The 22,901-nt window shown below is 44.1% G+C and overlaps 1 protein-coding gene and 1 pseudogene across 10 annotated transcripts in view; one reads left to right on the forward strand and one right to left on the reverse strand.

Annotated features, from left to right (window-relative positions):
* The window catches only part of GAB2 (GRB2 associated binding protein 2), a 177,851-nt gene that overhangs the window by 69,642 nt on the left and 85,308 nt on the right, over positions 1 to 22,901 (forward strand). The gene's annotated exons all lie outside the window — the stretch shown is intronic.
* Positions 17,725 to 18,591, reverse strand: LOC122431418 (annotated as a pseudogene).

A 22,901-nucleotide genomic window follows, 5' to 3' on the forward strand; every position in this document is an offset into this window, starting at 1 on the left:
GCAGCAACAACAAAGGCATCCAGGGGATTTTACAACAAAAGAAGTCTTAGATCATAATCCCTGGTTAAAAAAAAAAAGGCAAAAACAACTTTCTGTTCTCCCTGCCCAGCCTCCCTAGACACTAATCACGTAGGACCACCTACGTTTTGTTTTCCAGTGTACCTTCACAACTGGCTCCGATTGGGCACAAAAATAAGGCACAGAAAGATTTTTGGTCTCAGAGTATTTATCATAAACCTGAAAGTATATGTGTTTGTGTGTTTGAAAGATGACTGGTGATAAGATTTTCCTCTTGTGGTCAGGGACCCAGGTTCTGGGTGTGAGGACTTATAAACTGTTTGATTAGGAGGGGACTCATGGGGCAGCCGGGTGATACGCCCTTCAAAAGTGATGCTAGCGTCCCAGGTCGCCCAGCACTGCCCTCCTGCCTCTGATGTTTGCAGAACGCGTTTTTCCTTTTAAACTGAGATTCTTGATCTGCTGTTCAGTGCTGCAGGGGGTACTCTGATGCTGGGGCTCAATAAAGAGTTGGCAAAATTAGGCTTCTAGAAGTAAATATAAGGGAAGGGGAAAGAGAAGACTCTGAAAACAAACTCTGTCTCTTCAAATTTCTGCTCAGGCCCTAGGGCACGGAGGGAACTCCATGGGCCTGCCTCTGCCTTTAAACATCCACAGAAATGTTCTTTCTTAAAAATCAAACAAACACCACCCTGTAATAGCTAATTTTTAGTCTCCTCAAGTTGCATTTTCGTTTTCTCCCTGTGGAAGCCAAGCTTTGATCTGTCATTACAAATGCCTTCAAGTACAAATAGATTTCCTGCATTCCAGGGCTACCTCACAGCAGGTTTGCCAACCCTTTACATCTTCCTAAGTCCTACATTGTGAGGTTTATTCCTTGATAATTGAAATTCGCATAGACATCGGATATCATTTACACTGCCTATCCCCTTCACTCGCCGTTTGAGTCAGGCTCTAAGACTCTCGGGCCCTTGCCTTCTGTGTAGTAATGACTTATATGAACAGAGAGCCTACAATACATTGAGGATTTGATGAATGTTAGATCGAAATTTAAATCACACCCGGGGCCTGATGAACTTTTTCTAGGGAATAAAACCAGTGGCGAGTTGGTCTTCCTAGGCCGGTGGGCGGGGAGAGTTCCAAGCCAGTAGCTTCCTTAGACACTTCTTGAAGAACTGCGGGGCCCTGGGGCCTCACTGCTAGCTTCCAATAGCCTGTGTATTTTTAGTCCTTGCTTTTCATGTTAGTTTCCCGTTAACTGCTTGCAGGAAATCTTTTCTTGGACATAATCTGCCCATTTCCTGAAGTCTTCCTCTCCGCATTGTATCACTTGGGGATGAATCAAGTCAGCAGTTTTGGAGAGTGAGTGCTGTCTCCCCTACCACAGCCTACCCCCTTTGTGGGTACCAGAAAGCGGCCTTGCTTGTCTGTGTCCAGGGGTGCAGGGAGGGGGGCAGACCCTTGGTGTGTGTCAGCCTCTGAGACTGCCCAACACAAATGTCCCTTTGTATGTGGAGGGGGCATGTGTGTTTTTCCCCTTCCCGATGGATACTTTCATTTATTAGGCCCGGATAGTGTCCTCCGAGCTGTAAACAGTGATACAGGAGATAAAGAGCTGTCTCAGTGAGGACGCAGCCGTGGCAGCAACTGGTTCCCCTTCTCTGCCCCTCGCTGCTTGTGTCCATTGTGGGTTTGGTCTTATTTAAGCCAGCCTAGGACCTCTCAGCCCCTCTCCAGGGCCCGAACCAGTTGGACACTGTTCCTGTTACCTTGAAGACTTCAAACTTGGAGAAAGAGGTTTTCCGTGACAAGGATAACAGTTCCTCATATTTGTACAGTGTTAGTTTTAAAACATGTCTTCTGAGGAAGTGAAATTCTGGCTTTGTGATCCCTTAAGAATGTAGGATTTGGATCAAAAGATATGAGTTTGAGTGCTGGCTCTGCTCTTTTAATAACTGTGAGACCTCAGGCAAGTCAGGGAGCTAATAATAGATCCCACTTGGTAGGGTGTTCCAGAGTTTAAGTGAGAAAATGTATGTGAGCTCCTGCCACGTAGGAAACACTCAAATATTAACCCCCAGAAATGGGAGTGGATGGTGGGAAAGGAGTGTTAAAGGAGATAATGGAGATGACTGTGCTATGCATAAAATCCTAATAACCATTTTAGTTAGTGTTTGATTTGAAGTCTCAGGTTAAGCATTTTCTCTCCCCTTTAAGGCCACCCAGTTCATCTGACCTCTCATTCTGACCATTCCTTCCTTCTTTTAAACATCCACCACTATGACCTCTTCTTTCACATGATTGCATGGATCTTCTACCTAAAGCACACCACTGTTTCTTGAGGGCCGGTCACTAGCCAAGTGTTCAGCGCACAGTAGGGTTCACCACTTCCTTGAATGGGTACTCGCAAAAACCCTGAAGTGCAGCCCCTTTCCCATCCACAGGGGCCTGCCCTTAAACTCAAACTTATTTCTTGATTTTTATACCCAGGGATTAGTGCAAGAAATGGAAACCACTCCAGATACTTTGAACAGGAAGGAATTTAACATAGGTATTAGATGCTTACCAAATGTAAGCAAGAACTAAAGTTGTGTGTTCTGGTCTAGGACTCTAGAAATGATACTCACTCTTTCCCCACCCCTAGAATACCACGGAGGTGATCAGTCCAACCCTCTACCCCTGCTCCATTGTTGTGATCTGGCAGTTAGGAGGTCACACTTGGAGAAGCTCCTGCTGCGACTGCCCCATGGCACTCAGGAAACTGAAAAATGCCTCAGCTTCATTAACACTGTGGTATCAATGTCTGTGTACTTGCCAGAGGACACAAGAAATAGCCAGGAGGAGGCAAGTGGCAGTCACCCCACTTCCGGCTTACCTGTCTTGTGTGAATGTGCATAATTGGCAGATTAACCGCCAGCAGTCTGTAAAGTGATTTTTTAGTTTTCCACTATTTTCAACTAGAAGGAGGTGGGATGGCAGTGGAATGAGCCAGCCTACAGTGTATGCCACACTGGTTTCATCTAGGAAGCATTTTGGGTAGCAATATGTCAGGATAAAAGCTAGAAGAGGAAATACAGGTCCTTCTCCATCTAGTTGATTCCTTCCAAGTGCAGAATTACTTCCATAGAATATGTTTTGGATGCATGTCTCTATGGGAAATTGTCTATATTTCCACCTGGCTTTCAAAGGAGATTGATTGACCTGGTCGGCTCTCCTTGTAACTCATGGGGTATACCGAAAAATGTTGGGTGAATGCCTTGTATATATTTCAGATATTGTCACAGGCAAAGGGAACACAAAGTCAAAAAAGAAAGGCAGGACGCTGCTTTTAAGGAGTTCTTGATAGTCCAGGAGCGTGACACACAATAAAAATAGGAAATCATGACAAATGCTAAAATGAAGATGTTTTCAAGGAACACAGGTGAAAGATACATAAATCAGATTGGGGGATAAAATGAGGATAAATATAGAAACACTGTGTGTATTCATGTAAAGAGTTAAGTGTAAAGGATTTTTATTAATTTTAGGAGCCTAGAAGTGTGGTCCGATAAGCTTAGATATAATCTCTTTCTCTCAATCACCCAACCCAGACACAAGACCCCAAAAGGTTCCTTATTTTTCCCAAAACCTTTTAATGAAAAATTTCAAACATACAGCAAAGTTCAAATAATTTTACAGTTTAAGCCCATATATCCACCATTCAGATTCCACTGTTAATATTTTACGACACTTGCTGTATCACATATCTATCCACCTATCAATCTGTTAATCTATTATTCATCTTATTTTTTAAAGCATTTAAAATAAATTACAGGCATCAGTGTATTTTTCCCTAAATATTTCAGCTTGCATATCATTAACTGATTAACCAAAGTCCGGGATTTGTTGAGTAGTTGTTCAGTATTTTTCTTTAAGGTAAAGTTTACTTTGGCCACCTGATGCAAAGAACTGATTCATTGGAAAAGACCCTGATGCTGGGAAAGATTGAAGGCAGGAGGAGAAGGGGATGACAGGGGATGAGGTGGTTGGATGGCATCACTGACTCTATGGACATAGTTTGAGTAAGCTCTGGGAGTTGGTGATGGACAGGGAGACCTGGCATGCTGCAGTCCATGGGGTCGCAAAGAGTTGGACATGACTGAAGACTGAACTGAATGGAAAGTTTACAGAGTGAGACGCCCAAATCTTAAGTGATTGTTCTCTGATAACTGGTAGGCATATACCTATGTAGTAACTCAAGCACCAATAAATCTATAAATCATTACCATCGTTTCAGAGAGCTTTCTCATGCCCTTTCTGGATAGTTCCTACCCCCACCCTCCAGAAAAAACCATCATTCTGATATTTTCCCCCCACTGTAAATTATTGTTGTCTATTTGGGAATTTCATATAAATAGAGTCTTACAGTATGTGCTTTTTTGTGTATGTCTTTTGTCACTCAGCATAATACTTTTGAAATCCATCCATGTTGTTGTTTAATAGCCCATTCCATTTTATTGCTTAGTAGTATTCCATTGCATGCACACACCATAGTTTATCTGTTTTCCTATGGATGGATACCTGGATTGTTTTCAGTTTGGGGCTATTATAGGGGGAAAAAAAACAACTCTGAACTTGTACTTTTAAAAAATCGCCTTTTATTTCCTCAAACAGCTTTAGATTTGTAGAAAAATCGAGAATATAGTACAGAGGGTTCCCATATACCAATTTCCCCTGTTAGTAGCATCTTACACTTAATGTCCTTTTTAAGACTCCCTCTGACTTAGTGTTTTTGGCTGATTGCTTAATGGACCAATGTTTGGAAAGAGTACAGATGCAATGCTACCAGTAAATACCCTGCAACAGGAAATTGATTTTGTCATCCCATTGAAATCACTGACCCAGGATTTATTTTGTCCAGTCTGTTGGAATCATGAATGTCTAGAGGTTAATATGTATATCCTTTCATTCCTGAGGGTCTTGCTCCAGGAAGAGCTCAAGGTCAGGGCCTTGCGTCTGCAGGTGAAGGAGCAGGGCTTCTGTCTGCATTTGCACTAGCAAATGATTGCGTCACCACCGTTTTCTATCTATTCCACTTCTAGGTTTTCCTCTCACATCCAACAAATCTTCAACAAGGGTATAAGACTTTTTCCCAAAGCACAATTTATGATTGTAACAACAATTAATATTTATGTTGCCCTTGCCAGTTTATAAAGCTCATTAACATCCATTTCTTCCTCATTTCAAGCTAGTAAAGTATATATTATACTCACCTTGTAAAGGAAATACTAAATATCAAAGGAATTGAATTCTCCAGAGTCTCACTGCTGTTGATTAAGAGTCTAGGATATAATCCCAGCTCTGTCTTCCTCTTAAATCCTGAATTTTTCTCTTGATATTATATTTTTTCTACTCAAAATTTGGGGCCCCACCATTTTATTTCTTAAATGAGCTGAGACCCCTTGTGACTGGGACTCAACCTACTATTTCATTCTCTTCTTTTCCCGAGACACTCTCGACTCTAGAAACACTCAGTAGTAAAGTGTTTCTTGAACACTTCATGAGTATTGCTACCTCCATGCCTTTTGATGATGATGGCTTCCCCTTTAAGTTCAGAGTATTTTTTTTTTTCTTTCTTCCATCTTTGATCTCTTGTTTCTAAAATTTTCTTTTGGGAATTTTTTTTTAATCCTTTAAGACTCATCTCTGATATTATTACTTCCACAGATACATCCCTGGATCACTTATGTTCCCCTGCCCCCACCCCTCTCTGCTGATTCCCAGCATGAGGTACATGGGTCTGTATTCTGCTCATGTATTAGACTTCAAATGCCCAGCAATCCCATTCCGTATTCAGATACAAAAGTGATTGAATCATGATCCCTTAGAGTTTCAGTCTGTGGTGTGAATTAGGTGTGTACAGAAGTGATGATAATATAGGGATTAAAAATTGACCCAGATATAGATGTATCGAGTTCCCACTGTGGCCCCAGCACAGATGCTGAATACATACTTGTAGAATTGTATTGAATAAGAAGAGGTGTCGTTTCCCAAGTGGCACTAGTGATGTAAAGCTCGCCTGCCAACGCAGCAGACATAGGAGATGCGGGTTCAGTCCCTGGGTCAGGAAGATCTCCTGGAGGAGGGCATGGCAACCCACTCCAATATTCTTGCCTGGAGAATCCCGATGGACAAAGGAGCCTGGCAGGCTACAGTCCATGGGGTCGCAGAGTTGGACACGACTGAAGCAAAACTTGTGTTTGAGCTTAGTAGGAATGATCTTGAGCATAGGCTGTGGTTAAATAGACAGGGTCCTCTGCCCAGATACATTTCTATTCAGTTTCTCCTTAGCCTTCATCTCACTGGGTCAGAACTGTGTCTTCTCTGGACATGCTTCAGGGTAGCAAACTGAGTTCTCAAGTGATTTGAGTATTGTCTATTGTATCATTTCATCTATTCAACAGGATTCACTGAGGTCCCTGTTTATGTTGGTGTCTCTGTCTATGTCTGAGAATACAAAATGAACAAACTGTTACTCTTGACAAGCTCAAGCACTTCAGGAAACTCAGAGCAGAATGTAGACACCTCACAGGCAAATAATAAAATAAATAATCTGAATCTTTTTTGGAATAAGACAAAGCTAATTTAAAGTAACAATTTGTTTTCCTATAGGAAAGCCCTTCAGAACACTTTCATGACCATAATTTAGTTTTTAGCTCTTCATTTAGATTTTTTAACCTATGGAAAAAATACTGTACAAATTTGATTCAAAGGCGTTTACTACTTTATTGACCTGTGACCATGATGTATCATTTCATTTTTACAAGGAAAGCTAAAGTAATACAAAAACAAAATGCCCCGAAATGTTTTTCAACATGAGCTTAAGTAATTTTTTCATTTGAATGGTGTTTGTGTTTGCTGGCCTTCCTCTGGCATCAAGTTGTGGTGGTTTTAAATAAGACGTTTACCCGACTGTCTCACGAGGTTGGAAGCATCTTCCATAGAAAGTAAATGAAGAAGCTATTGGGGACTAATATGGAATGAGCTCCAAGATATAATTTAAGTGGGAAAAATAAGCCTCAGTTACATTATCTGTCATGATACTGAATCATAGTATATGGCCATTTGTATGAAAAAGGAAATATTATACATATTCACTGTTGCATACATAAAATATCTCTGAAATGAAACATAAGAAACTCATAAGAGTGATTATCTCTACAAAGCAGAAAGCAGGATGGCTGGGGTTAGGGTGGAAGAAGACATTTTTCTATTTGCCATTTTATACCTCTTAATTCTTGAGCATTGTTACTTAAAAAAATACAGTGTTTAAATGAGTGGAAATGCTTTAGGAATAATTTACTAGTGCAATTCATAGGAATAAGCAATTGTGGATTTTCTTTTTTATTCATCACATTATTCAGCTCATTTTTCTGGTAAAATCACCTTTTAAGTATAATCTCTATATCTCTCAACTACTGACAGTGTGGTAGTTGTCAGGGTGTTGCTAAGTCATGTAAGATTCTTAGAAAATCGCACACTTTAGGTTGGTAGTAGTTTCTGTGGTCAGGAAGATCGTGCGTATGAGGATAGATAGAGTTCCTGGAAACCTAGCGTCATAGACTCTCAGGGCCGAGAGATCCAGTTCATTCAGCTCACCCGTCAATGTATACCCGCATGCCCTCCGCGGCATTCCCACTTAGCGGTCACTGTCTGTAAATGCCGCTCGGTATTAATGCCAGCTAAGTGAGCGTGCCTCACCTTCGCCCTCTCTGTGCTGGCCTGGAAGGACCACTGGACAAGAAATCGGGGTATTTAATGTCTAGCCTCAGCTCTGCCCTGTTCACTAGGTGGCTTCAGGTAAACGACCTTCCCTCTCTGGATCTCTAGATTTAAAGCGTTAGATTGTGCCAGAGGGGGAAGGTACAAGGAACAACTGCTGCCACTTCCCCTTCTCTGCCTATGACAAACACCACTGCGGTTTTAGCAGTTTCTTTACGGTAGATAAACACAAAAGAAGTCTCAGAACGCTTCTCAGCACGGTCCAACTGGAACCCATAGGTAGGACTTGGATGGGACCTGGCAAGTTAGATAAAAATCATTCCCTTCCGTCTCTGAGGTTCTCAACCAGCAGTGCACTGATAAACGTTTAACAGCAGGTTCTGAGGAAAAAAAAACAAAGAGAAGATACCCTGACTTATAGAATTTGCCAGTTTCCGTGATGTAAATACTCCCACCGACTGATTTCAGATTACTAAGGTGAAGTCAGCTGAGTTGCAGAATTACTGAAAATTTAACAATAAGCCTTCGTGAGCCGATGGAAGCTGACTCCAGCACATCGCTATAAAATGGATGATTTTGAATTAACTGGCCACAACCATAAGTGAAAATGACCAACCTCCCTACAGAATTTTATCGAGGCTTTGCAGTCTTTTGAGTTCGGAAATACTTGAGTGTCATGAGATATTTATGGAATTCTTCTACTCCCCTGAGCCTCAGTTACGCTATCCGTAAAATGGGATGAAGGACTCCTACCTCATAGGATTGCAGTCAATAATGAGAGACTGCATGTAAATCACTTAGCACAAAGCCTGTCCCCTTCTGTGACCTCTCAGAATATTCCCCTCTCCTGAACAGCGTGGAGGCTGCTATGCTTGATTGTGTTTTCATCTTTTCCAGACTCCCAAAAAACTTGTCATTGCTTTACCTCCAGCCCTTCTCTTTTTCTAACCATTATACTCCCTTAACATTCCCTTGTCCTTTCTCTCCTCTGCTCTGATGTACTCAGTCTTCTGTCTGAATGGAATGTCAGTATTTAATCTTACCTAGTCTTAATGTTTTATCTGTATCTTCTATCCAAACCTCCCTTGGTCATCTGTGCTGCTGGAGATTACAGGTACACTTGTAGGCAGACACCAGCTCTGTGTCTCTTAGACTGTCCTCCATCACAACACCATGAATAAATAAGTGTTAATAAATCACCACTCAGGATCAAGAGTATTGAGAAAAAAGAGCTTCTCTTAGGTAGGTACCATTGAAGACTGCTGCAGATCTGTCCAGAGCTTAGTAGCAGACACCTAGTGTATGCTCGTGACCAAAGACTTGACAGGAGGTGGAAATAATTTCACAATTTAAGAACGCATTTAGAGGAAATGCAGTGTAATCTGTGCCGTATGTCCTTATTACAGCGTCAGTTTCCAAACACACACACACACTCTGCTCTAGACACTGCTGTGGGCTGGAAGTAAAGAGATGTGAGGCGTGGTTCCTGCCTGCAAGGCACTTATTTGCAATCTATAGGCAAGATAAGCCAGCCAAGACTTACCTCTTGAGTGGTATAGCTTAGAGAGGTAAGTGTAAGCAGTAACAGAGGTCTGTTGTATTTCCATTAGTCTAAGATTGTGGGAGGGCATCCTGGAAGGAGTGATCTAGGGAAACTCTCCCCCTTCTGTCCTGTCTCACAGCAGTTGGTACTGTGCTGAGCTCAATAAACCCTTGTTACAAGGATGATCATATCCACTCCCATTGCCTCAGTTACCAGGCCTATAGGCTGATGACTTCCAAATCTGTATTTCCAGCCCACGTATGCACTTTGAGGACTGAATCCTTGGCTTACGTAGTTCAGTGCCGCAAAAATGTCTTGAAGACCTTCCAGGTGTAAATGTCTAAAATTATACTCAGTATCATCTACCCAGTACCAAATTTCCTAGAGCTCCAGGAAATCTGCATTCAGTTGGCTCAAGGCAAAAGTCTAGAAGTCATTCTTCTGTATCACCCCTCATGTTCTAGCAATGAACAGGAAGTTGATTCTAGCTGTTAAATATCTCCTTTGCATTGCCTCCTCTTTCTCTCCATTACCCCACAGCAGTCCAAGCCACACTCTCCTCACTGGGACTGTGAGAGCCTCCCAGATGGTGCTTGACCGTAGTTACTCTTCTCCAGCTTTTCACCCAGCAACCAGAGTGATCTTTCCAGAACAGAAATCCAGCCATAAGCTCTCCTCTTTTGGAAACTACAATACTTCTCTGGTCCTGAGGATAAAGTCCAAATTCCCTAACTTCTTCCACTGGCTTTTTCTGATCCCTTCAATAAGAATAAGATACTCTTGCTATTCATCCCACTAGCACACCATATTTCCCTTTATCATAATATTGATCATGCTTTATTATAATTACTTGTTTCTTGTTGACATTTCTGCTAGGCACCAGGCTCTGAGATCAAGGACCATGTCTGTATTGTTTGCTCAATCCCTCAGCCCCTGGCAGAGTGCCTGGTACATGGTAGAATACTGAATGTATAAATTCATTACCTTAAATGAATTTTTAATAATAATTTCCTGCCTTAAAAATGAGTAAGAAGCCTCTAATGTAACTCATTGCTGAGTTTGGTTAGTCATGTAAATTTTCTTTCAGCATGTCTATTTTCAGTTGTATACTCAGGTAAAAGGTTGCAGTTTCTGTCATCACATCTGGTTCTCTTGCAGAGATCAACATTATAAAGCCTAAGGGAGAGTCAGAGGGGTAGACATGGGAAGAAAAAAAAATCTCAAAAAAAAAAGAAACTGCCACTTTTTTTGGCCTCTGATGCTATGTGTCTTCACGCATGTACAGTTTTCTTTCCTTTGAATTATTCCCTTAGTCACTTGCCAGAAAGGAGAATTATTGGGCAAAAGGGAATGAGCATTTTTAAGGCTCTTGAAATACCGCCAAATTGTTTTCCAAATACATCACATCAGCAAATAGCTTTGAGCAATGGACAGGGGTGTCTGTTTAATCACACACTTACCACCACTGGGAACCGTCATGAAAATCTTTTTTGCTAGTGCAATAGAGGGAGGGGAGACAGTCTTCCCCATTCCCTCTAGCTAACGATGGGTCTTTTAAAATCTGCTCCTTCAGGCAGCCCTTTCTGGAGGAGCGTCCTGCCCCTCAAAGACGGTTCAGAGGCTGTGAGGCTCACCACCGCACGGGTCCCTGGGGCACAGCCTCTCCGTTGTGCCGTGGTGGGGAGGGGCAGCGATGGAGGGAAAGCATAACACAGACCCCACCATTGTTAGGGCATGGGGTCGCAGGGATGATGCTGTGAGAAGGGATGAAAAGAACGATTCTCCATTCTTGATTGTCGTGATTCCCAGGGATGAGGCAACAGCTCAACACGGGAAGGGATGGGTCTTGACTGCGGCCAGATGCTCTTTTCCACTGCTGCCTTCCATTATTTCTCGTCCGAAGGGGGTGAAGGGGTAGCCTCGCAGCTGAAACAGATTAACTTTTGTGCCAGTTTCCTCCCTTTGAGTGATTGCCCTGGACCTGGAGACATTCACAAATAGTCAGAAACCGCTTAGACAGTCGGAACGTGGTTGAGGGTCCATAACGTGTAAGAGCCAGCCTTCTGGAGCGCGTGCACCGTCCCTGCCTGTGTCGGTGGGAGCCGAGTGAGGCAGAGAGAGCTTTCTCCCCTCGTCTTCTGCCACTGCTCTCCCTCATCCTGTTCCGTCTGTGCTGCCGCAGTGGCTTCCTGTTTCCCTGCATCTCCGCTCTGGTACACGGCCGCCAAAGTGGTGTTTCTATGACATGCACATCCCATCTTGTCTCTCTGCATTTCAGCTGTCAGTGTCCTCACTGCTTTCAGCATAAAATCCCAGCTCCTTTTCCCACTTTTTGGGTATTTACCAATCAGGACCCAGACTGCTTTTCCAGACTGGCTTCCGTCTCTGCTGTGGACTGTGCCCTCGCTAGTTGCGTCCGTTCTCTGGAAGGCCTCCCGTTGGTCCTCTGCCTCTGCATTCAGAATAGGCTAGCAGAAAGGAAGCATTTTTGAGCTTCTTTCTGCCCAACTGACTCTTTCTCATCCCTCACATCCCTCCTCAAAAATCAAGGCCCCTCAATTATCACCTCTGTGGTGGATTTTCTTGGATTTCCCCTAGCAGCTAATCACGCTCTCCTGTAACCTACACCTACATGGTGAAGTCTACCTTTGTTTCTCTCAAATCAGAAACTATCGCCTTCCTTTTCTAGGTTTGTATTTGTGAATCTCTCAGCCCCGTCACAGTATTTTGCACATAAGAAGTGCTCAAAAATGCTTCCTTTCTGCTAGCCTGTTCTTCATCTTTTTAGCCTTCAGTGTGTTCATGTTTTTACAGCTGAAAGGAAATGTAGAATAGTTTAATCCTTTTTTTCTTCCTTTTCTTAATGGTTAAAAATCCAAAACTCAGTGAGAATTGTGGAATTGTGTAGGAGTTGTCTTTTTGCGATTTCAGTTTGCAGGGTTCATCCACGTTGTTGCATGTGTCAGAATTTCCTTCCTTTTTAAGGCTGAATAATATTCCATTATTATTGAGAGAGCAGATTGCTCTCACTTTTTGGTTACTTTGAATAATGCTGCTGTGAACATGGGTATACAAATATCGTTTGAGACCTTGTTTTCAATTCTTTTTTGATATATACTCAGAAGTGGAATTGCTGGGTCATATGGAAATTCTGTTTTTAATTTTTTCAGGAACCACCAAACTGTTTTCTGTAGCAGCTGCACCACTTCACATTCCCACCATAGTGTACAAGGGTTCCAGTTCCTTCACATCCTTGACTCACTTGTTATTTTCTTCTTCTTTTTTTGATAGTAACCATCCTGGTGACTGTGTGTTGGTGTCTCAGTGTGGTTTTGATCTGCATGTCCCTAATGATTAGTAGGTTGAACATTTTTTCATGTGAATATTGGCCATTTGTATATCTTCTTTGGAACAATGTCTGTTCACATCTGCCCATTTTTTTACTGAGGTGGTTTTTGCTGTTGTTGAGTTGTAACAGTTCTTCACATATTCTAGATATTAAGCCCTTATCAGATATATGATGTGCAGATATTCTATTTCCCAGCCTGAGTTGTCTTTTCACCCTTTTGACTGTGTCCTGTGATTCCCCAAAGTTTGTAATCTCTCTGTAGTTCAGTTTACCTGTTTTGTTCCTTTGGCTACCTGTGATTTTGGTGTTATATCCAAGAAATCATTGCCAGATCCAACACGGAGCTTTTCCTGTGTGTTTCCTTCTAAGAGTTTTATAGTTCTAAGTCTTACACTCAAGTCTTTAACCCATTTTTAGTTGATTTTTATATACCATATAAAGTTTCATCTTCATTCTTTTGCATGTGGATGTCTATTTGTTGAACAGTTACATGACACCTCATTTTATGTGCATGATACTCTTGGGATGTTATAAAGATCTAACAGATAAGAAAACAGAAGTTGAAATATGCCTGGAGACCCTCTAAAATCAGGGCCATTTGTAACCTAGGTAGGCCAAAGGCATAAAAGAAGAAGAAGACTTTTATGATATCAGTATAAACTCAGAAGAAGACAGGACTGGAGTGAGAGGGGAGGAAACTGCATAAGCAGCCAGCCCTAAACAGAGCTTAGGGGTGCGCTTCAAGTTCACGCGAGACTCTTGATGCGGGGAAAGACGGAGAGCAGGAGGAGGAGGGGGCCGCAGAGGATGCGATGGTTGGATGGCATCACTGACCCAATGGGCATGAGTGTGAGCAAGCTCCAAAAGATGGTGAAGGGCAGGGAAGCCTGGCACGTTCCAGTCCATGGGTCACAAAGAGTCAGACACGACTGAGGGACTGAACAGCAGCAACAATTTCTCCACCTGCCCTTTTTTTCCCTCCTTCCTCATGTGACTGTGCTTCTCTGATTCTCTTAAGGTAGCTCCTTCAGTTTGCTGACTCTTCTGAAACTTTTTAAGAGGGCCGTTTATCGCTTTTCCACCATCTGCCCCAGCCTGTCTCCCTTGTGTCGCTCCTTTCCTGCCTGATGACCCCTTATTCGAGCTGTGTTAGTTCTCACCGACACCTTTACTCTGGGTCAGTCTCCCTTTAGTGCCCTGCTGGGTTCCTCCAGGGCCTCGTACTTACCCCTGTGGCCGGGATGGCACAGTGCTAGCCGCAGAAGTGGGTGCTCAGTCAATATGTTGAAAAGATGACTAGGCAGACAGACTTTGCTCATCTGTAATCTTGAGTGCATAATCATTGTATTCATATTTGTATTGATACCATCTACTCATTCATGGCCATGGTGAAAGCACGATCATTCAGTGTATGCTTTATGTCTTACTTTCAGGGTTTTTTAAAGATCATGTGCCATAGTCTCTGCCTGCCATTGACTGCAGCCCACTTAAGAGAAGATGAAATACTTTTATGCACACTTCAGTCTTCTGTGTAATATGTAGTCCTTGCAGCAGTCAATGAGTGCCAGGGAGGACTGGTCTTATCTCCATTCACTGTTGGGATGTTGCCGCTGTTGTTGTTTAGTCCCTAAATCGTGTCTGAATTTTTTGCAACCCCATGGACTGTAACCTGCAAGCTCTTCTGTCCATGGGATTTCTCAGGCAAGAATCCTAGAGTGGATTGCCATTTCCTTAGCCAAGGGATCTTCCCAATCCAGGGATTGAACCTGCGTCTCCTGCATTGGCAGATGGATTCTTTACCTCTGGAGGCACCAGCAAAGCTGAGGGATTTGTATGAAGTCACACAGGCAGAAGATGATTGAGGTGGGACTTGAACCTAGTGACTGACCAGACAAGATGCTTAACCACTTTAAGCAACTTGGTTCGTTCATCCACAAATTGAAGATAGTATCATGTACTTCCTAGGTGGTTGTGAGTATTGAAAATCAGACAGTGTCCATGAGTAAAGAGTTTAGCAGAATACTGGCACATTGTGTAGGTGCTCAAATGCTAACTGTTATTATTTGTCTCTGTAGCTGGTGTTTTGTCCCTGTTGAAACACACTGTGTGTTTATTACTTTGGAAAGAGGTGTGCAAGTCTCATCACAGTGGTTTCTCTGGTTTGTTGGAACTATTAATAGCCACTCCTGTTCACGTGTGAGTCCTATGTAAAGTTCTTCATGTGATTCCTGTCTGACTCAGGCGCTCAGCGAATGATGCCTTTACTTCCCTCCTGGCTTTGTGCTTTTATGAGTGAATTACATGGGACTTGATACTTCCAAGTCCGGAGGCTAAGGAATAATCCAGTTTGGAATAGAACACAGACCCCCTTCATAATTTCCAGACTGTGACTTCTTTTCAGTTACTCTGCACTCTTCCCAGCATTCCTTTCACATTCGTGTGTGTGTGTGTGTGTGTGTGTGTGTGTGTAGCAGCAGTAGTAAGTGAATTTAGGTTGGTAGGGTCACCGAGCATAGTAGAAGCTAATCTGTACCAGCGTCTTACTTTCAGTTTGTAGAGGCCGCCGGGCCCTTGTGTGATAAATGGTGCTGTTTGAATCAAAATGCGACTAAGGGTCTCTTCAGTGTTTCTTGAATTAAGTTTATTATGTGTGCTAATTTGTACCTAGAGGCTTTTGTTGTTATTTGTTGTAGTGACTGTGGCAGTAATGAGCCTGCTCCCAGCATAGCTTGGCACGTGCCCCATAGCCAGTCTGTTTGCGTTTGGCAGGACTCCATGGTGTGCCCTGAACAAATGAATCAGCCTGCTTGGGGGATGGGGAACTGAACCACAGGGAGGCTGCTGGTGAGCCCCAGTGATCCTGGGATGGGGGAATCCCAGACAGCTCTTGTTCTGTTCGTACCTGGATTATTCCTGAGGCTCTGGAGTATCAAGCCCCTTGTAATTCACTGATAAAAGCACAGAGCTGGCAGGGTAGGAGTAGGGGAAGGATCGGGGCAGAGAAGGGGTGAGGAAGGGAATCATTCCCTGAGCACTTGAGTCAGAGCGGAATCACATCAGGGGCTTTCCACAGGGGTCACATATAAAAGCAGGAGTGGCTATTAATATTCCCAACAATCCAGGATTCTGATCTGTCTCAGGACTATCTGCTTCACTGTAGTGGGTAACACTTTGTTTATCCGGCAGCTGCATTGATCCAAAGATTTGGAGAACTTAAAAATCTTCAAAGTGGTCCCAAAGCTGACACATTAATGCTCACGCACACATCTGATTCTCTTTACAACCTCGTGAGATAAACATTACAACTCCATGAGATAAACAGAGCAGGTGATACTTTCTTCATGCATCTTTGAGAGGTCATGACACTTTGCTAGGATCACACACTAAAAGATAGACTAAGAATTGAACCCAGTTTTTCTGAGAAATCACCACTGAAAGCTTCCCTAACTATAAGATTCAACATGGGGACATTCCTGGTGGTCCAGTGGTGAACACTCAGTGCTCCCAGTGCAGGGAGCCCGGCCCATGTTCCATCCCTGGTCAGGGAACTAGAACTTGCATGCTACCACTAAGAACCCGTGTGCTGCAAGTCAAGATCCTGCAGACTGAACTAAAGAGCCCACATGCCACAGTGAAGATCCTGCACACGGCAGCCAAGACCCAGCGCAGCCAAAAAAGGCAGATTTAACACAGAGCAGTATATTATTGCAACGCAGGAGACCCGGATTCGATTCCTGGGTCAGAAGGATTCCCTGGAGAAGGAAATGGCAGCCCACTGCAATATTCTTGCCTGGAGAATCCCCATGGACAGAGGAGCCTGGCAGGCTATAGTCCATGGGGTTGCAAAGAGTTGGACATGACTTAGAGACTAACACCGCAGAATGTCTTATTTCAGTTCCAGCTTCTGCCACCCTCATTGAGAGTCTTAATACTTCAGATCTAAAAAAGTTGCAGGCAACTCTAGCTGAGATCTGAGTTTAAGAGAAGAAGCCTTGGTTAGCAAGAAGGGCCCAGAAGACAGAGTCAGAAATCCTGGCTTTGACACTTCATAGCTTTTTATCTATTCTTAAGTTTACTTAAGTGCTTCATACCCTAGTTTCTTCATCTTTAAAATGGGATCAGAAATAGTAACGACTCATAGGATGGTTATAAGGATGAAATATATATAATAAAGTGCATAATTCAGTGCCTGACATAGAGTAAAAGAATTTAATTATTATTCTTAAGCAGAACACCCCACAGCTTGGAGAAAGCGCAAAACAATCTCCCTCTTGCCTTTCCTGTATTTTCTTTTCTTGTTTTCTGCACTCTAATCCTAGGTTTATTAAACACAGCCCTTTTATTGTACACAATAAAGTACAAACATAATATTATCTAAAATACTGCAAAGTTGTAAAACTCAGGACAGAGAATTTATAGTACTGACTCTACGATAAAAGCCAAAAAGGCTGCCGAGGTAACCTGTAAGACCACCATGGATACCAGCACAACAGGGGGTTCATGATGACTGGGCAGAGCTGACTCTCAACTGGCTCACCATTTTCAGAGAGAGAAAGGGAGCCATAGGGTGTGTGTGTGTGCATGCATGCACACGCATGAGTACATGTGAAAAGACACATGTACATTTTGGGGGCAGATAACAGTGGGTGTGTGGCCCTAGAGGTCAGGAGAGGACTCGAGCAGGGCCAGGCTGACTGGAGGGGCAGCCGTGTAAAGCACAGCCTTTCCTGAGGGGCCCTGCAGACCCCAGGCTGGGGCTGAGCCACCGCCTGCAGCCCTCTGCTCGTCCCTGCCGGCGCTGACGCTCAGCTGAGTCTTGGGCACCAGAAGCGTGGGAGCTGGCCAGCCAGAAAACTGGGGGGTGTCTTAATAGGCAGGACCCCAAACCAACAACCCTTCTGCAGCTGGAACTCTGCTGCCAGGGGAAACGTGTCGGTTGCTGCCCGCACCTTTGAAGCCTGCCCAAGTGAGGGATTTCTTTCCTACGGATCCTCCATTGGCTGGAAAAGCGACAAAAGTGAGTCGGGTGAGACGTGAGTCACGGGGCAGAGCTTCAGCGGCCCTGCTTGTCCGGGTGGAGTTGGAGCTGGAGTGGCTCGTGTCGTGGCAGAGAGGTGGGGGGAAGGATCACCACGCACAGGGACCTGTATGCCCGAGGGGACCGTGACCTTCTCCTGCAGCGTCAGGGTGACCTGCGCTACCTGGGAGGCGGTGGCGGCCTTCTCCTTGCAGGGCTGAATCGCCTGGTGGGTGGCTGAGGCTGGGGGCCAGCCCAGCGGTGACAGTAATCCTCCTGGCCACACATTTGTCCTCCGTCCGTGTGCTCTAGTGCCTTCTGAGCTTCATCTGGAGTCTCAAACTGCACACAGGCGTAGCCTTTTAGATAGATGAGGGTGCATCCTTTCTGGAGGCATGTCAATCACGTTTATTTTCCCGAAGCTGGAGAGGCTCGTCCCGACGTGATCCTTGGGCACATTCCTGGTCAGCCTCCCAGTGTGCTCCTTCGTGGATTTAGGGGAACGGCTCCCTTTTCCTGTCCTTTCCTTCTCCCTTGGGTGGTTTCCATTTGGGACGGGAATGCCTCCTGCTGTCCGGTCTGCACCGGGAAGGAGTGCCGCTCGGGGTGCGTGCTGGAGCGTCCTGGGCAGCTCAGTACCGACAAGGAGCTGGAGGAGAGCTGGTGCTGCCGCCCCCCCGGCAGCGCTGTGCCTCTTGAGAGTCCTGTCCCCGCCACCGTCCTTCTCGCTTGACTCTTTGGAGGCCCCTTTCTCTTTAGAGTCATCCTTGGACTTCTCATCAGAGCAGCCTTTGCGTTTGGTAGGAGGAGGAGGCCTAGTGCTCGACTTGTTATCATTTTCTTTGACTCCTAGAGAACTCATCTTTTTCACTCCTGAGAAATCCGTCCTCCCTTCTGAGGTGTTCAAAGCAGCATCAGCAGCCATACTTGCCTGAACTCACTTCTTACTTGACTCTGAGAAATGATCCCTCATCGACTGCAGTTTACCCCAGAGTGCAGCATCTTCCCGCCGCCTCAACCTCCTCCCTCTCCCCTCAGCCGCAGAGCTGGCCTTTCTGTGTTTTCTTACTAAAAACTATAGGGCAATGATCTATTCTTCCCTCTTTCCTCCTCCTCCTTTTCTTCCTCCTCCATGGGACAGCCTGGCTCAGAGCTTACATTAAACACCGGGGGCTTTCATTTGATTGTGACATTTAGTCGGTTCAGGGCATCTTATTAATCATAACCTTCTGCCTTGTAGATGTGGAAAAAGAATTGTTTCCAAGCCTGGGGTTGGGAGGGAAGTCAGTGTGTCTTAGTCATCTGTAACATGGCACAAAGCTGATTTCTGTGAATGAGCTACGGTAGGAGCCACTCCGAGGGCCCACCATTCTCTGTCTGGTTACCCCGTCTCCCTGAGTCCCATACTCATTGACTCATTAGCAGTCATTCCCCATTTCCTGGGAGCTTCCCAGGTGGTGCTAGATGGTAAAGAACCCACCTGCCAATACAGGAGACATAAGAGATATGGGTTTGATCCCTGGGTCAGGAAGATCCCTTGGAGGAAGGTATGGCAACTCACCCCAGTATTCTTGCCAGGAGAATCCTCATGGACAGAGGAGCCTGGCAGGCTACAGTCCATGGGGTCGCAAAGAGTTGGACACGACTGAAGTGACTTAGCATGCACCCCATTACCTGAGCCTCCCCGCCCCTCAACCCTCATGTGACTTGAAGAGAATAAAAACCTGTGTTGGTTAAAACTGTCTCAGTAGAGCAACAGTGACATTCAGTTGGTCTCAGCAACCCAATCCTCAGGAGATCTTGTATCAGAGCCTTAATCTGTCTCTCCACAAAGATGGGAGCTCTGGAGAAGCTAAGAACCTTCTTTTCTCAAGCTGTAGAGGGGAACGTCCCCAGTCCTCATTCTACCTTGATAAGAGACTAAAGTCAACAGGGATCAAGGTGGCAGAGACAGGTAGGTGTTATAGTGGGTTTCAGCCAGTGGCAGTACCACAGCCTCTGGGATGTAGAAATGTGTGTGTGTGTGTGAGGGGCATGGGACAGTCCTGCATAACAAAGACTTGTCCCTCCCAAAATTCCAACAGAGCTCCACCTCTCCTCCGAGATTCAGCTGGGGCAAAATTCCTATTATTAATATTTCTGCAAGTAGAAAAGCCAAAGTGGAAAGTTATGATCTGTAGTTGGGAACCAGGCCCAGGCTCCAGAACGTGTGGTTTAAGAATAGCTTTACAGAACAGATTTAAATTAGCTCACAGGGAAAGGGAGAGTATTAATAGAAACCCAGATATTAATAGTGACAAGTCTTAAGTTAGCCAAGAAGGCCCGTGGCTTAGGACATGTAGCGTTCAACCACCACTTGTCTCGAGTCTTGTGCCGTGTGTTACAGCTGCAGCTTCGTGTATGGAAAAGGGTAAAGGGTGTACATCCAGGACTGCAGGTCCATGTGAGAGGTGGTGGTGTTCACTAAGCATCCTTAGTGACCAAGCTGGAAAGTTAACTTTTCAAAGTTAGGAGTTTATACTTGGGTGCCGTACCTCACTTTTCTTAAGAGTGTGTGATTTCACTGGCCACTTGTGTCTCCTACATAGACATCAGGAGATCCTTTTTTACCTACTATTGTCTGTTGCACTGAATTATGGCCAAATACAGGGGTAATAAGCACACGTTCCAAACAATTAGAAGATAAGGTTTATATTTGTACATAACATTTAAAAACATAAACCTTGCCTTATTTTTTTCTCTCCATAACCATGTAAAGTAGGTGGCTTTCGTTCTGTTTCACAGGTGAGAAAACTAAGGCTCGAAGAAGTTAGGTGACTCATTGGGGTCACACAACTAGTAAGTGATGGCAGGAATTTGCACCTACATCTTCAGATTCTAAATCCTGATTAGTTTCCACTGTACCATGCATCTTTTCTCTCTCTCTACCTTCAAGAAGCTTACAAAATACTTCTGCATCTGAAGTAGCATGAATAATGTTCATGATGACACTTGGAGCTATTATAAACCAAAGACTGCTTACTTATAATCCTTTTAGAGAAATTTTCTGATCTAATTTTACTCTGTGTTGATATTTTAGAAAGTGTGTAGGTTTTTATTTCGTTGGGATTGATTTATTGAGATTAATGACTCATGTTATATCCAGGTTTATGGAAAGCTCATTTCAGTTTCGGATACAGTAAAAGTTGAAGGTTCTAACAAAAATAAAGTGCCGAATTTCTGTAGAGGTCAGGCATGGTGAATAGGTGTAAGGTTTTTAATATAGGAATATACAGTCTAGATATTAAACTGCTAGACTTGCTTCTGTAATTTTGACTGCTACAGTGGAACATTATTTTCTCAGAGAAGGGTTAAGGTCAGAAATGGTTAGTTTCAATCACAGAGCTTTATTTAGAAAACCAGGGTTGAGCCTGGGACATGCTTGAGGAACCTGCAAACTTTTGTTCTGAAGTCATGGAAGAGACTGAGACTCTGGGAGAGTCTAGGGCCCCAGAGGACCCTATATCACAGAGTTGGGTTGCCTCAAGATGGAAAATTATCTGAGAGCTGAATTTTTGATTCTGATATTTATTCAGCTGCACTGTTCACACAGATGCAGGGAGAGAGGATACCTAGAATTAATGGAATAAGTGGTTTCTACCTCTTAATATGAAAAGATCCTGGTTCTTCTATTTCCTGAAGTGGTCAGTACACACTTCCATACCTAGAGACAACTCTGAATCAGCTAAGTGACCAACAGTAGCTTGTAAAGTAATAAGGCTTTGGGCACCAGAGCCCCAGTGTGTCTATTCCCCTTCCCTGTGAAATGCTCTGTACAACATTCAGGATTCATTCAACTCCCATCTCTCCCATCTGATAACAGTCTCACATCTTAAAGTAAATATAAGTTGTTGTAGACCACTTGTAGGAAATTTTTGCAAATTAAGAGAGAGGATGTATGTATTTATCAGGTCCCATGTATATCAAGGGCTTCCCTGGTGGCTCAGATGGTAAAGAATCTGCCCGCAATGCAGGAGACCTGAGTTTGATCCCTGGGTTGGGTTCGATGGAACCTGGGATCGATCCCTTCTGGAGAGGGGAATGGCTACCCATGCAGTATTCTGGTCCAGAGAATCCTCATGGACAAAGGAGCCTGACAGGCTACAGTTCACAGGGTCTCAGAGAGTCGGACATGACTGAGTGACTTTCACTTTTACGTATATCAAGTATACTTTCAGTTCAGTTCAGTCACTCAGTTGTGTCTGACTCTTTGCGACCCCATGAACCAAAGCACGCGAGGCCTCCCTGTCTATCACCAACTCCCGGAGCCCACCCAAACCTATGTCCATTGAATCGGTGATGCCATCCAACCATCTCATCCTCTGTCGTCTCCTTCTCCTCCTGCCCCCAATCTTTCCCAGCATCAGGGTCTCTTCCAGTGAGTCAGCTCTTCGTTATCAAGTGGCCAAAGGATTAGAGTTTCAGCTTCAACATCAGTCCTTCCAAAGAACACCCAAGACTGATCTCCTTTAGGATGGACTGGTTGAATCTCCTGGCAGTCCAAGGGACTCTCAAGAGTCTTCTCCAATACCACAGTCCAAAAGCATCAATTCTTCAGCACTCAACTTTCTTTTTTTTTTTTTTTGTTTATTTTTTTTGTCATACATTGATATGAATCAGCCATAGATTTACACGTATTCCCCGTCCCGATCCCCCCTCCCACCTCCCTCTCCACCCGATTCCTCTGGGTCAACTTTCTTTATAGTCCATCTCTCACATCCATACATGACTACTAGAAAAACCATAGCCTTGACTAGATGGACCTTTGTTGGCAAAGTAATGCTCTGCTTTTTAATATGCTGTCTAGGTTGGTCATAACTTTCCTTCCAAGGAGTAAGCGTCTTTTAATTTCATGGCTGCGGTCACCATCTGCAGTGATTTTGGAGCCCAGAAAAATAAAGTCAGCCCACTGTTTCTACGTTGTCCCAGCATCTATTGCCAGAAAGTGGATGGACTGGATGCCATTATCTTAGCTATCCTGAACGTGAAGCTTTTAAGACCAATTTTTTCACCTCCTCTTCATTTCATCAAGAGGCTCTTTAAGTTCGTCCCCTTTCTGCCATAAGGGTGGTGTAACTGCACATATGAGGTTACTGAATCCTCTGGCCATCCTTGATTCCAGCTTGTGCTTCTTCCATCCCAGCGTTTCTCATGATGTACTCTGCATATAAGTT

This window comes from Cervus canadensis, chromosome 29 (assembly GCF_019320065.1).
Source record: "Cervus canadensis isolate Bull #8, Minnesota chromosome 29, ASM1932006v1, whole genome shotgun sequence".
NCBI classification, from domain to species: Eukaryota; Metazoa; Chordata; class Mammalia; order Artiodactyla; family Cervidae; genus Cervus; species Cervus canadensis.